Below are 12040 nucleotides of genomic sequence, written 5' to 3'. Positions count from 1 at the left end.
CGAGGCTTGCCCAGGTTTCACCCAAATCCACCTGGCTCCATGGAGTTTGTTTATCACTGTCACTTGTACACGAAATGATCCAGTTCCCCTTTTTCAAAACTATCATTTGCATCCTTACGTCAGTGTTTCACCCAACAAATCAGTTTGTTCATGTCAGTCACACACCCTCAGAGCTGCATGTATTTACACACAGGCTCTTCTATCACAGCGAGGTCTATTTCTGGGTCCCAGGATGTTGCTCTCCGCAATTGAGGGCAGGTGACATCGATTGAGATTGACCTCTCGTGTGGAGGGGAAAATTAATGAGACAGACGAAGGTGTAGAGGCCTGAGAGAGACAGAAAGGGGGCATGCAGAAATATATACAGTAAACAACCTTCTGGGTGATTAATCCAAAATTGGGTGTGATCCCTCCTTACCCCTTTCCACCTCCTCCGCCAGGTGGGAGGGTGAAACTGGACACTTCTCAGGGGGAGTTTACTATTTTTAGGCCTGACGACCAAAAGATACTCGAAAGGGTAAAATAAAGACACCCGTGCACAGTGAGATGGGAACAGTTTGCGTCACCACCACATATCAAGCACACATACCAGTTTGAGATTTCAGAGGAGCTGAAAGGTGGGACCCAAGATTTCATTTGTATGTGAAGTGGTGCTAGATTTAGTGTAGCGTGCTTGGGCAGCGCTCCATTCTGCTAATTATTTCCCTGAGTTCTCACCGAGAGCGCCTCTCTTGCTGAGACGAGTCAGTAAGTGCTTTGTCAGCCAACTGGGTTTGAGGTACCATTGGGTCCCTGGTGGACAGTCAGAGAGGCGGGGAAGCCTGGGACATTGGGGAGAGAGCATCATCACGCATCATTGAAAGGGAGGAGGAGGGATTTGCTGCAGTTGGGGACATTTTAGTCTGTACTGTCCAGATCTGGTTGGTTCCTATCCGAGAAGTCTCTTACAACTCCTTGTTCTCATGAAAAAAAAAATGTAATTAGTAACATCTTTAATTAATACAATAGTGCCTTCAGATATGAGTGAACTGACTTGTGAGTTTTCCGAGATATGAGGAGTCTTTTTTTTTTTTTTTTTTGGTGGGGGTGGGGTTGACTTGTGACCAAGAATTTGAAATACAGTGCTGTACAGTGGAAGCGATCTCAGTGAAACTCACTTCACAGCAAACATCAGTTTGGCAGAAAATGGCAAATTCTTCAGAAAAAGAAGCTTCCAAATATTCCCAGTCCCAGATGAAGTTTACTGAGAATTTTAACATAACATAAAGAGAGAATTCCAGATTATGTATTTAAAACAAAACAGAACTTTGCCTTGAGGTCTGTTAGCTTGCTAACACGTAATGGGATATGCCACAGAGAGGCTAATGAATAACATTATTGGATCGCGTAAAGCTTTAAGCAACACGTACTTGAAATGATGCAGACTGCAGCAACACATGTAGAGAGACAATGTAACATTGTTTACAGGCATGTAGTTTACTGTGTCACAATAGTTGTGAAACACCTCTATGTTTGTGTCTGCATGACTGTTATGATGCCCCGATGACTAAATTGCACACACAAGAGATGAATTAATTAATCATCAGAATATCCTGATATATATATATATATATATATATATATATATATCAGGATATTTTGATGCTTATTATGCTTTGAATTCTGAACTATTGTGTTACCACTATACATTTTATAAAGTGTGATATTATAAAGTTCAATCTTCCCGATTACGCAAAATGTCTGGCTCTTTGAAGAGGCCGGAAAGAATGAATTATTGAATAAATCAGAAACAATTTTAGGGTATTATGGCCTTTGTTTATAAAGGCAACCAGTTCAAGGTGTAGTCTAACCGATGACAGCTGGGATAGGCTCCAGCACTCGCGCGTCCCTCGTGAGGATGAGCGACCCAAAAAAATGAATGGATGTTTATGAAGTGTGTCGCAAGAAGGATTTGCCACCGTTTTCACCGATGAAACATTTCTCAGGATAGAAGCAGTCGTTGATACACAGAATATAATTTGAAATTTTTGGCTCATTGACTCAATACCTATCTGTGAAAATAACAACAAAACAAAGCAATGCAAACAAATGTTGACAGTTTAACAAAATAAAACAACCCGGAAAATGAAATTGCATGTTTTTGGGAGTGCCCAAAGTAAACCCAGGCACGGGAAGAACATGCAAACTCCACACAGGCGGGTCCAGGATTGAACCCGGGACCTCAGAAATGTGAAGACAATGCTTTCCACCTGATCCAACGTGCGAACTGAAATTCAGTTCCTGTAAATTCAAATGTCTTCATCTCAACCCTACTCTGCCTGACCACCTCCTCCTCCTGCACATCCTGGTCCTCTTCCCAGACCAACTTCCTACTTACTCCTTTCATCCCAAAATCAAGTGCACCTCACTTCTTAGCCCTCCTCACTACATTGCACCTGCTTTCCTCTGTTCTTTCTCCAATTCCACACACTAACACATACACGCTTGCACACACACACACACGCGCCTTTCCCCACGTCCATTCTCCCCCTCGTTAGCTTGATGAATGGCTTCACTGCAGGGAAAGTGCTGATTTTCATCCCTCTGTCTGATTTCTGCTGGCTGTTATTAATTTCAAACACTCAGAGAAAAGCAAGCAAGTCGATAAATAAGGAAATGAACACCCTTCATCCTGTCATGCCGTAGCACTCGCAGTCAGTCACCCTCTGCAGATGCCGGGCCCGCTTTTAGAGGGTTCAGATCCACGTTTGAATCACTACAGAGTTCAATATTTTTATTTCTAACAACTCACCGTTAAAAAAAATGTATTTTGCTCCTGCTGCATCATATCACTCCTTTAAGGTGCAAACAATACGGAAAAGCAAAACAGAAATAAAAATGGCCACCAAAAGAATCGGCTCCAAACCTAATGAAATAATATAAGCAGCTCAGATGATTATATGTTCCATACATGTAAATACATTTATACAGAGATGAGGGAAAAAGAAAAAGATAAGATGCAAAGGGGATGGCAGCAGCGGCCACATAATGATACTGTATAGAAATGCATGTTTAACTATTTTCTGTCATCCATACAGCTATTCGGGATTAGTCAAACAGCTACAAATAAACTGTAATAGCTTCAGAGACATTGCTGTATCTTTTTTGCTGATGGAGGAAAAAAAATGGGTTTCACTTTTTAAATCCACGTAATTAAAACCTTGCAGTGTATTTCAACAAGCCGAGTTGGCCCTGGTACTAAAACCTCAACATTTACAAAGGAGAAAGGATAAACGGGTCTGTTGAGTGCCCGGTTACTATACAGAGTCTTCAACACATATTAGTACATTATCATAATTACTCCCTTGGCAAGATGAAACAATCATAATAGCAATAAATAGAATTCTTTGGAATTACATTAATATTACAAGAGAGGAGGCAAGCAAAAAGACAATGAAAATGGAGGAGGAGAAGAAAAGGTACAGTAAGGAAAAATTAAAAGGATGGGAGAAGCACCGGTTTGGAAAGGAAAGAAGAGCAGCAGTGAGGAGAAAAAAAAAAGTGAAGTCGACGGAAAGGGATGCTCGCTAAGAAATGAAAATAAGGGAGGAGAGCTTGTCGTGCCGTGGAGCCTGCAAGTCTGCTCCAAATCCCTGCGAGTGTCGACAGAACTATTGTATTTACAAGGCATAGTTGCTCTCATTGTTAACTTGCATTGCCGGGGCTGCGTTGGAGCGCTGGAAAGGAGCGGGGGGGAAGTAAATATTTTTATCGCTCAATTTCCCTCATAGTTCTGGTTAACCAAGCAGGGAATGTTCACGTTGAGGTTTTATCAGTGCAGGCTGGACAGTGTCAGCCTGAAGAGGACGGGTCTTTCCAGGCCTAACGAGGAGGCTTACAAGTTCCTCGAGGCTGCATGGGAGTCACACTCATGTGTCATGTGGGTGTGCTCTGTAAAGCGACACTACATTACACTACCTTATTGACTTTTGGAATGCTTTGGACAAAAATATCACCCCTTAAGTTTTTTGAATGCTAGAATTCATCAATGCAACTTAATCGTGCAACTGGGAAAGATGATTCGAGATATGATATTAACTAATAAGATTATGTACTGTCTCATCTACATCCAAAAATGATTCAGGTCAAAGATCCTGCAACTGAACATGTTAAATGCATTTCCCATCTTGCATTCATAGAAGATGTGAGATTACTTAATCTTACGATGTGGATGGTCACATTATGCTGTATGTGTATCCATCCATCCATTTTCTTTTGATGCTTATACTCACTAGAGTCTATCCCGGCTGTCAACTAGAGGCGGGGTACACCCTGAACTGGTTGCCAGCCAATCACAGGGCACATCGAGACAAACAAACTCACAATCACACTGACGGGCAATTTAGAGTGTCCAATTAATGTTGCACGTTTTTGGATGTGGGAGGAAACTGGAGTGCCCGGAGAAAACACACGCAGGCACGAGGAGTACATGCAAACTCCACACACGTGGGTCCGGGATTGAACGCGGGTCCTCAGAAATGGGAGGCCAACGCTCAAAAAGTCTCGTCTGAAATCAAATCCGACAACAAAATCCCAGCAATAAAAAAGAAACCCCTGCGGCAGATGAATCTAGGGAATTATTGAAAAACTTGGTCCCTATGCTTTCGTAATATGTCAGCTAATAAATACTCATTCTGGTGCCTTAACTCGATCCCTCGGGTGATCATGAGATGGATATCAAACACAAATGCAATTCCAAGATTTGATGCGTACGGCATACAAACTCTCATTTTCCTTCCCTGTCTCTTGCTTGCAGCCCTAATAGGCCCTTCCTTCCCAGTGGCACGCGGCAGTCGCACTCACCTACAGTACGATGCCTTTAATGAGATGTTTGTGCTGTTCGTGTGTGCATGCGTGCATGTTTGTGACTCTGTTTGCCTGCCTGAGAAAGATGTCAGCGATCCTCGTGGCCCTGTTTATCTCCACCCTTGTGTTGGAGTAGAGGGAGGTCAGAGGCAAGGCTGCCAGGATCCTTCTCCATTCCCATGGCTGCCGTCTCACAGGCACTGTGGCCACTGGAGGATGAAAAGACTATGGATTTTTTTTTTTTTTTATCCCTCCTTCTTCCTTAACACACAGAGATGAAAGATTACACACAAGATGAGTACATCCTGGCCCATTCAAAGCAGCTTTAAGCCCAATGTTAGATGGAACTGGCTTGAGCGCTAGGATTTGCACGCGTGTGCGCGCTCGCACACACACACACACACACACACACACACACACACACACACACACACACACACACACACACACACACACACACACACACACACACACACACACACACACACACACACACACACGCGCGCGCGCGCGCGCACACATGATAACGGAGACAACAGCTTTGAACGGTTTTCTAGTTTGCTGCCTCATCATTTATGCAGAAAAGCTCCGGTCTTTGGCAACTGTGTGCTGTTAATGCAACATTGGTACAGATACAGTTACTCACATTTGAAAAATGTACGGGTGTGGTCAGACATGCCTGCAGATAAAATTGTGGGTGCAATTATAACTTAAAATAACTTACTGAATTCATATAACATGACTGTAAATTAAAAATAAGCAAATACATAGCTAAAATAGAAACCTAAACTACATAAATGATCATTTCCAATTTCAATTGGTATTAGTAGAACATGATATAAAACGGTATTTACAATTTTTCATCAATAAAAATTCTTGATCTGACAAACTTTATCTGAAGTTCATTGCACTGGCCTGTCAAGGAATAAACACGAACGGTGTATACCCGCAATGTTTTGAAAATCCTGAAAGTTTAGTTCAATATAATCGTGATCCATTGTTATAATGTAGCGTAATTTACGGCGGTATCTATTGTCAATCCATTAATGAAATCTATACCTTCCTAAAGCATGTAGAGGTGGGTGCACGCAAACATAGTCCCGACTGCTGTAAGTAGGAGGCTGGCTTGCTAGAATGCACCTGTATGTGCATGCACTCAACGTATTGACCACACTTGAATCAACCGACGAGGTGGATGATAGTAGAATGTCTTTTTTTTTTTGTTTGGGCACACCGTCACACAATCAAGCAAAACTGCCTCGCGATCGACACATTGAGCATCCCTGGTGTAACTGAATTTCCTTTGACATGGCTCATGATGTTGATGACTTTCGACGTAAATGCACCAGCAGTATGTGAAGCTCTGAACATGCCCTTTCGGCCTAACTTCCCGACATGCTCAGTACGGTTAACTTGCACTTCCTGTTTCCGGGTGAAGACTGATTGTTTAGGAGCAGGCTCGTTTTGTTAACAACGTTTATGAAATCTTCTTTTCCTTTCGGCTTTTCCAGTTCGTCGTCACCACAGCGTGTCATCTCGGATGAACGCATATTTTTTGGCACAGTTTTTCGCTGAATGCCCTTCCTGACGCAACCCCTCTGCATTTTAGCCGGGGAGAGAAGCTTACACCACCTGTATTCCCGGGTGGTCGCCATCCAAATACTAACCAGGGCCAGACCCTCTTAGCTTCCGAGATCTGACGAGATTGGGCGTTCTCATGGTAGCATGGCTGTAAGCACAACGTTTATGAAATAAACGCGTAAATTTATGTCAAGACTACACAAAATAAGTGACATCTTTCAATTCAATATCTATTTTTTTCTATTCGTAACAAATTTTTATTTGTGTGATTTCTCGTCCTCGAGTCAGAGACTGAGGGCAACTTTCCAGTAAAACAGAAGGCATGTGTCATGACACGAGAAGGACACAGTGCCTTCACCGTAGAAACTACGGTCACATATGGAGCAGTCAAGGTCGTGTCCATATTGTATTTCATTGACAGAAAAAGCTATAGCATTACCATTGTTCGCATTATGATGAAAGATTGTCTCTCCTCTCCTTTTCCAAATTCAAAATTTCCAAGTCATTTTACGCTCTGCCAATGGCAACGCTTCTCCGAGATGACACACCTTGGCAGCATCTCGCGCTTGCACTGTGCGCGCCGTAAATAGCCAGAGTGCACCGAGCATCTCTGCTGTGTTTGGACCTATTTTGGAGCTGACACAGGAAACAGGGCCATCCTGACAGTCACCCTGCCAACCGGCACCGCACACAGCAGCCCCGGAACCTTCTGTCACACCCGCATACATGCGCGCAATCACGCAGGCAGCTGCTATTTTTCATACGCCATATCATGTCATTAACTTTTCAGAGGAGCATGCGACGCGGCAGACTTCCGCGGATGTTATTTTGGCGCATCTCGTCTACTTCCACTGTTCTACTTCATTATTCAGCAAACATTCACCGTTCATGCAAGCACCCTGCAGTGCCAACCGGTGTCCACCACACATCCCCCATCCAGTCTCCTTCATCATAAAACCTTGCTCTCCCAGAGTGATCTTAAATCCAAGACAGCGAAAATGAACCATACTATTTGTGTCGAAAGCATCTGCATGGTAAGCAAAAGGTAAGCAAAGATTCACTTGAGCAGAGAGCTCAATTACTCACAACGCTGATTTCTGCATTTAGCTGCTCGCAGTACAGCTGGAGGCCGCGGGCTGAACGGATAGTTAATTTGGATCTAATTGAATTATTGTTTCTTTACTGGACTGTAGTTTTTGGTGGGAGTCGATTGTTCATTAACCTGCTAAACATCGGGGTAAAATGAAGTGAAGCCACGTGAGCAGGCTCATTTAAGCATAAAGACGTAAACGCTTCTTCAGACACCTCTTCAGCGGCCTCTCATATTTGAGCGGGAAGATAAATGTTGCAGGCTTCTTCTGCCTCCCTGTGTAATTATGTGCGCGGTGATGTGCTTTTACAGCCTGCCTAACAGTCGGAAATGATCTCTTGGAAATGAACTCCAATTAATTGTGACACTTTGCAAGCGCACGAGTGTGCAGAAACACGGTAATGACACTTAACGGGAAATTGGCTGCAGTTGAAATATTTCATAAACCGTATTGCCGGTTCAAACTACTGTACCTTGTATGATTGTGGCAGCTTGTTCGTGGAACACACGATTGCAAAAAAATAAAAAATGCTGCTGTGATGCATGCGAGCGGGTAGAAACGGCAGCAGTGTCACATTGACCAAATATTAAATCAATTCATTGAATATAACCAGTTACGTTGTGGCTGAGAACGCCTCCATGTTTAGTGACCCATGTTCTTCTCCTCTCCTTGCAAAATATATATATTTTAGTGATTTGATTTGTAAAAAAAAAAAAAAAAAAAAAAAAAAAAAAAAGTCTATAAAAGGAAACAGAAAGGGACCTTTTGGTCTTTTCGGGTCAGTGACATGTCATCCCACCGTTGTACCTTTTGTCCCACACATTCTGATGAGCTGGTGCTTTTGCAGAAGAGCACCTTTTGTTTTGGGGGAGGACCGGGCGATACGGCCAAATCTATTGTCCAGGCGCAGCCCCTTCATTAATTACACTTTTATATTTTGTAATAAAAGCTACTTCCTGCAAATGGCTATTTTTTCCCAAAAGTTCAAGCATTCAGAGTTGCTCCTTTCGTGTCCTGGGAAATGATTAGCGATTAAGTTATTAATTGTACGGAGGCATATTGATTTATATATTTATGTATGAATATGCAAATGACCTCATCCTTACTCCAATTAAAAGTTCTGGGAGCAGATGCTAGATCATTTGCAAATAGAGCACTCAGAGTACCTCAAACGTAGAAGATCACAATTGAAACAAATGCCAATTAACCATTTGGAAGGCCATTCTTCCATTCCCACGTTTTAACAACTTTTCCCCAAATCTCAACTGCATGTGTGTTTTCCTTCAACAATCACACAGCTTTCGCAAGGCATTATTTAAACAGATAACCAACTACTAGAGGCCCCGAGCATCCCCCGAACCAGCTCCTTGCCTTGCCTCCCGGTCTTTCAAAACAACAAAAAGGAGGTGGGGGGGAAAAAAAATGAAAGGAAACTCCTCCAGAAATTAACACATTTTTTTTTGCAGACGGTGCAGAATAGGATTACCCCGCAGTGCTTCACTTCCAACTACTAAAATACTTTCCTCCAGTAAAACAACTGCAGAGGAGGTGCATCCTCCGCGCGTTCGACCTAATCTGCATGAATTCTACGGCGCTCCTTAAATTTGAGGGCATTGATACCTAACAGTGTGAAAGACTGAATGGGAAAGGATTCTATTTCGCATACAAATGCATGAGATGTGGTGTACAGAAATAGGATATAAAACAAATAACTTTTTTTTTTCCTTTTCACAAACTTTTTTTGCAGTTCACAACAGTTCTGCATTGTCTAATTCTATTTGTTTGACTTTTTTTTTTTATTTATGTGGTTAGAAAGCTGATTTTGTCCGTGTGTATGTGTGTGTGTGCGCGCAATTTCCCCAAAAAGCTTCAGTGGGGTAGAAAATTTCAGATGCAGTGACTTTCCTTGAGCAGAAATGCAAGACTTGAAGAAGGATATTGTCACTGTCACCCAGGAAAATCGGAAAATATATCCATCCATCCATCCATTTTCTTAGCCAGTTATCCTCACAAGGGCCGCAGGGAGTCCTGGGACCCGACCCCGGCTGTCAATGGGCAGGAGGCGGGGTACACCCTGAACTGGTTGCCAACCAATCGCAGGGCACATGGAGACTAACAGTCACACTTACAATCACACTGAGGGGCAATTTAGAGTGTCCAGTTAATGTTGCATGTTTTTAGGATGTGGGAGGAAACCGGAGTGCCCGGAGGATACCCAGACAATCACCGGGAGGAACAGGCAAAGTCCACACAGGCGGGGCCGGGATTGAACCCGGGACCTCAGAACTGTGAGGTCAACTCTTTACCACCTGTTTCACCGTGCCACCTCCATCCAAATATAGACATCTTAATTTTTCTTTCACAAATCGATACCATTGGTATGTCCACACGGTCTGGTACTTTTACATTTTATTAACCAATCTAAAGTGTTGAAGAGAACAATTTAACGCTCTTGAACGCTCAATTGTCTGAGGAATACTGTAAAACTCTTACCTTGCTTTGCGGGAACCATGCAATCATGTTGACTCATAATTCAAAGTCCAAATGTTTCTTAGACAATGAAAAGTGAAAAAAAAAAGTGCGATACAATTGAGTAAGCCTGTTTTCTTTTTTAATAACAGATCGCTACAATGAATCAGTGCAGAAGAAACTGGTAGACCATCAAGGTAAATTTAGGTGTAGATTATTTTCTGCCAATTACACACCTTAGTCAGGTTCTCATTTTATTTATGGCTATACAACAATTGAAAAAAAAGAGTTTGGGAAGATGATGTCACCACAGTGTTTCATTTCGTGAAATAAAGCCTTCTTGTCTGGTCGGGCCGTCAACTTGAATGCAGACTTTTCCTCCCATATTTGATCTATGCCACTGTTGTAATTTTTTTTTTCATTTTTAGTGTATTAGATTAGCAATTGAACATGATTTGGAGTTCAGTTGATGTTAGTGTGAATGGTATTTGACTGTAATATAAGGGATATGTATCCCAACTTGAACACAGTGCTGTTTGATAACATAAGCAGAGTGGTTTTTATTATTTTTTTAAATTTCTTGTATAGCTGTGATTTTTGAGATGTATTCTTCCAGACATTGACGATACGCTACATGAACGTACTGTAGGAAGGTCAAAATCCACAAAGAAGCCGTCCTATATTTTTCTTAAATAACAGAATGAACATGGAAATATAAAATTTCTTCAAATGAGTAATAATAATACCGTAATTTCATGTTGAGCTCTTGTTCTAAAATGGTTTGCTTTTTTAAATGAGATCCTAAGAAATTGGGACAACAGATTTGTAAATGTATCACATTTAATTTTCCCGCGTTAAATGGTTGGTGGTCTTTACTTAACCATGGCCACAAAACCAGAGTGACAGTTGTTGAGTACCACATAAAAGACAAACATTAAGCACATGAGCGTTAAATTGTCAAAAGCCAGAGTTCATTCAGAAGGCAAAGGAGAGCTGACAAGCACCTGTCTATATTATTATTATTTATTTATTTCAACTTTTCATAGTTTATAGTTCTGAGGACTCCGCGGAGAAGTGAGGAATCAACCAAGGGTCACAATCTCATCTCGGCGAGTTTGTCTTTGCTGTGCTTTCTTCTCTTTCCTGTTCCCTTCCATCCATCCTGTATTACAGTTATTCCCATGCGTGTCGCTCTGTCATTGTCTAATTCAAGTCAGGTACTCAGCCCCCATCTCAGAGCTGCGTTTTAGCTGACACTATTAAAGACGGACATCTTTACAGAAGCAATGCTTTCTTACTGGCACCATAATTGTTCTACGAGATAAATGAGGACTGGGCTTATCATATGCGAACATTAAACAATCTACATTTAACATGTTTTCTATGTTAAATGCATTACTACAAAACTAGATGACAAGCTATTTCAGCTGTGTGCGTATGCGTGTTCTTAAAGGAGCGAGTGTGGTTGAATGTTTCACGGAGAAAATGCTATTACATAAATGGACTATACAAGACAAAGACGTTGATATTATCATAATTAAAAGTGAACAGCGCCATATGGCGAGGGAGAGGAAGCGTTCATAAACAATCAAAGTGAAAGCCTCTCCGTGAACGCAAGTACATGAAACCCTCATTTTTCAGCTGCGACAAGTGTGAGGATGTGATGATACGCCTTGAACAAGCGCAGCGCGGGTGTCATTGCTGGGTGGCCAGTTGTTTGCAGAGAAAATGCACTGGTGTCCATGGGTGTGTTGTGCTAAAAAAAAAAAAAAAAAAAAAAATGCCCCAAGATGCTTTACTCCTGCTTTCGGAGCTTGGAACTGCTATCCCCTTGATTCAAAGGGACATAACTTGCCAAACAGACTTTTTCTAATATTTGGGATGTAATATTGGCTTTATGTTGCCTCAGTGAACATGTAAATTCCATCCAACCATCCATTTTCCATACCGCTTATCCTCAATATGAATTAAAATCATCCACGCATTCCTCAGTTCTGGACATTTTTGTGCCAAGAGGCCTGAAGTCAGGCCACTCGCATTTGTGGAGCTTATTT

This window comes from Syngnathoides biaculeatus, chromosome 3, assembly GCF_019802595.1.
Source record: "Syngnathoides biaculeatus isolate LvHL_M chromosome 3, ASM1980259v1, whole genome shotgun sequence".
In the NCBI taxonomy this organism is placed as follows: Eukaryota; Metazoa; Chordata; class Actinopteri; order Syngnathiformes; family Syngnathidae; genus Syngnathoides; species Syngnathoides biaculeatus.
Note: the sequence above shows the minus strand (reverse complement) of the source record.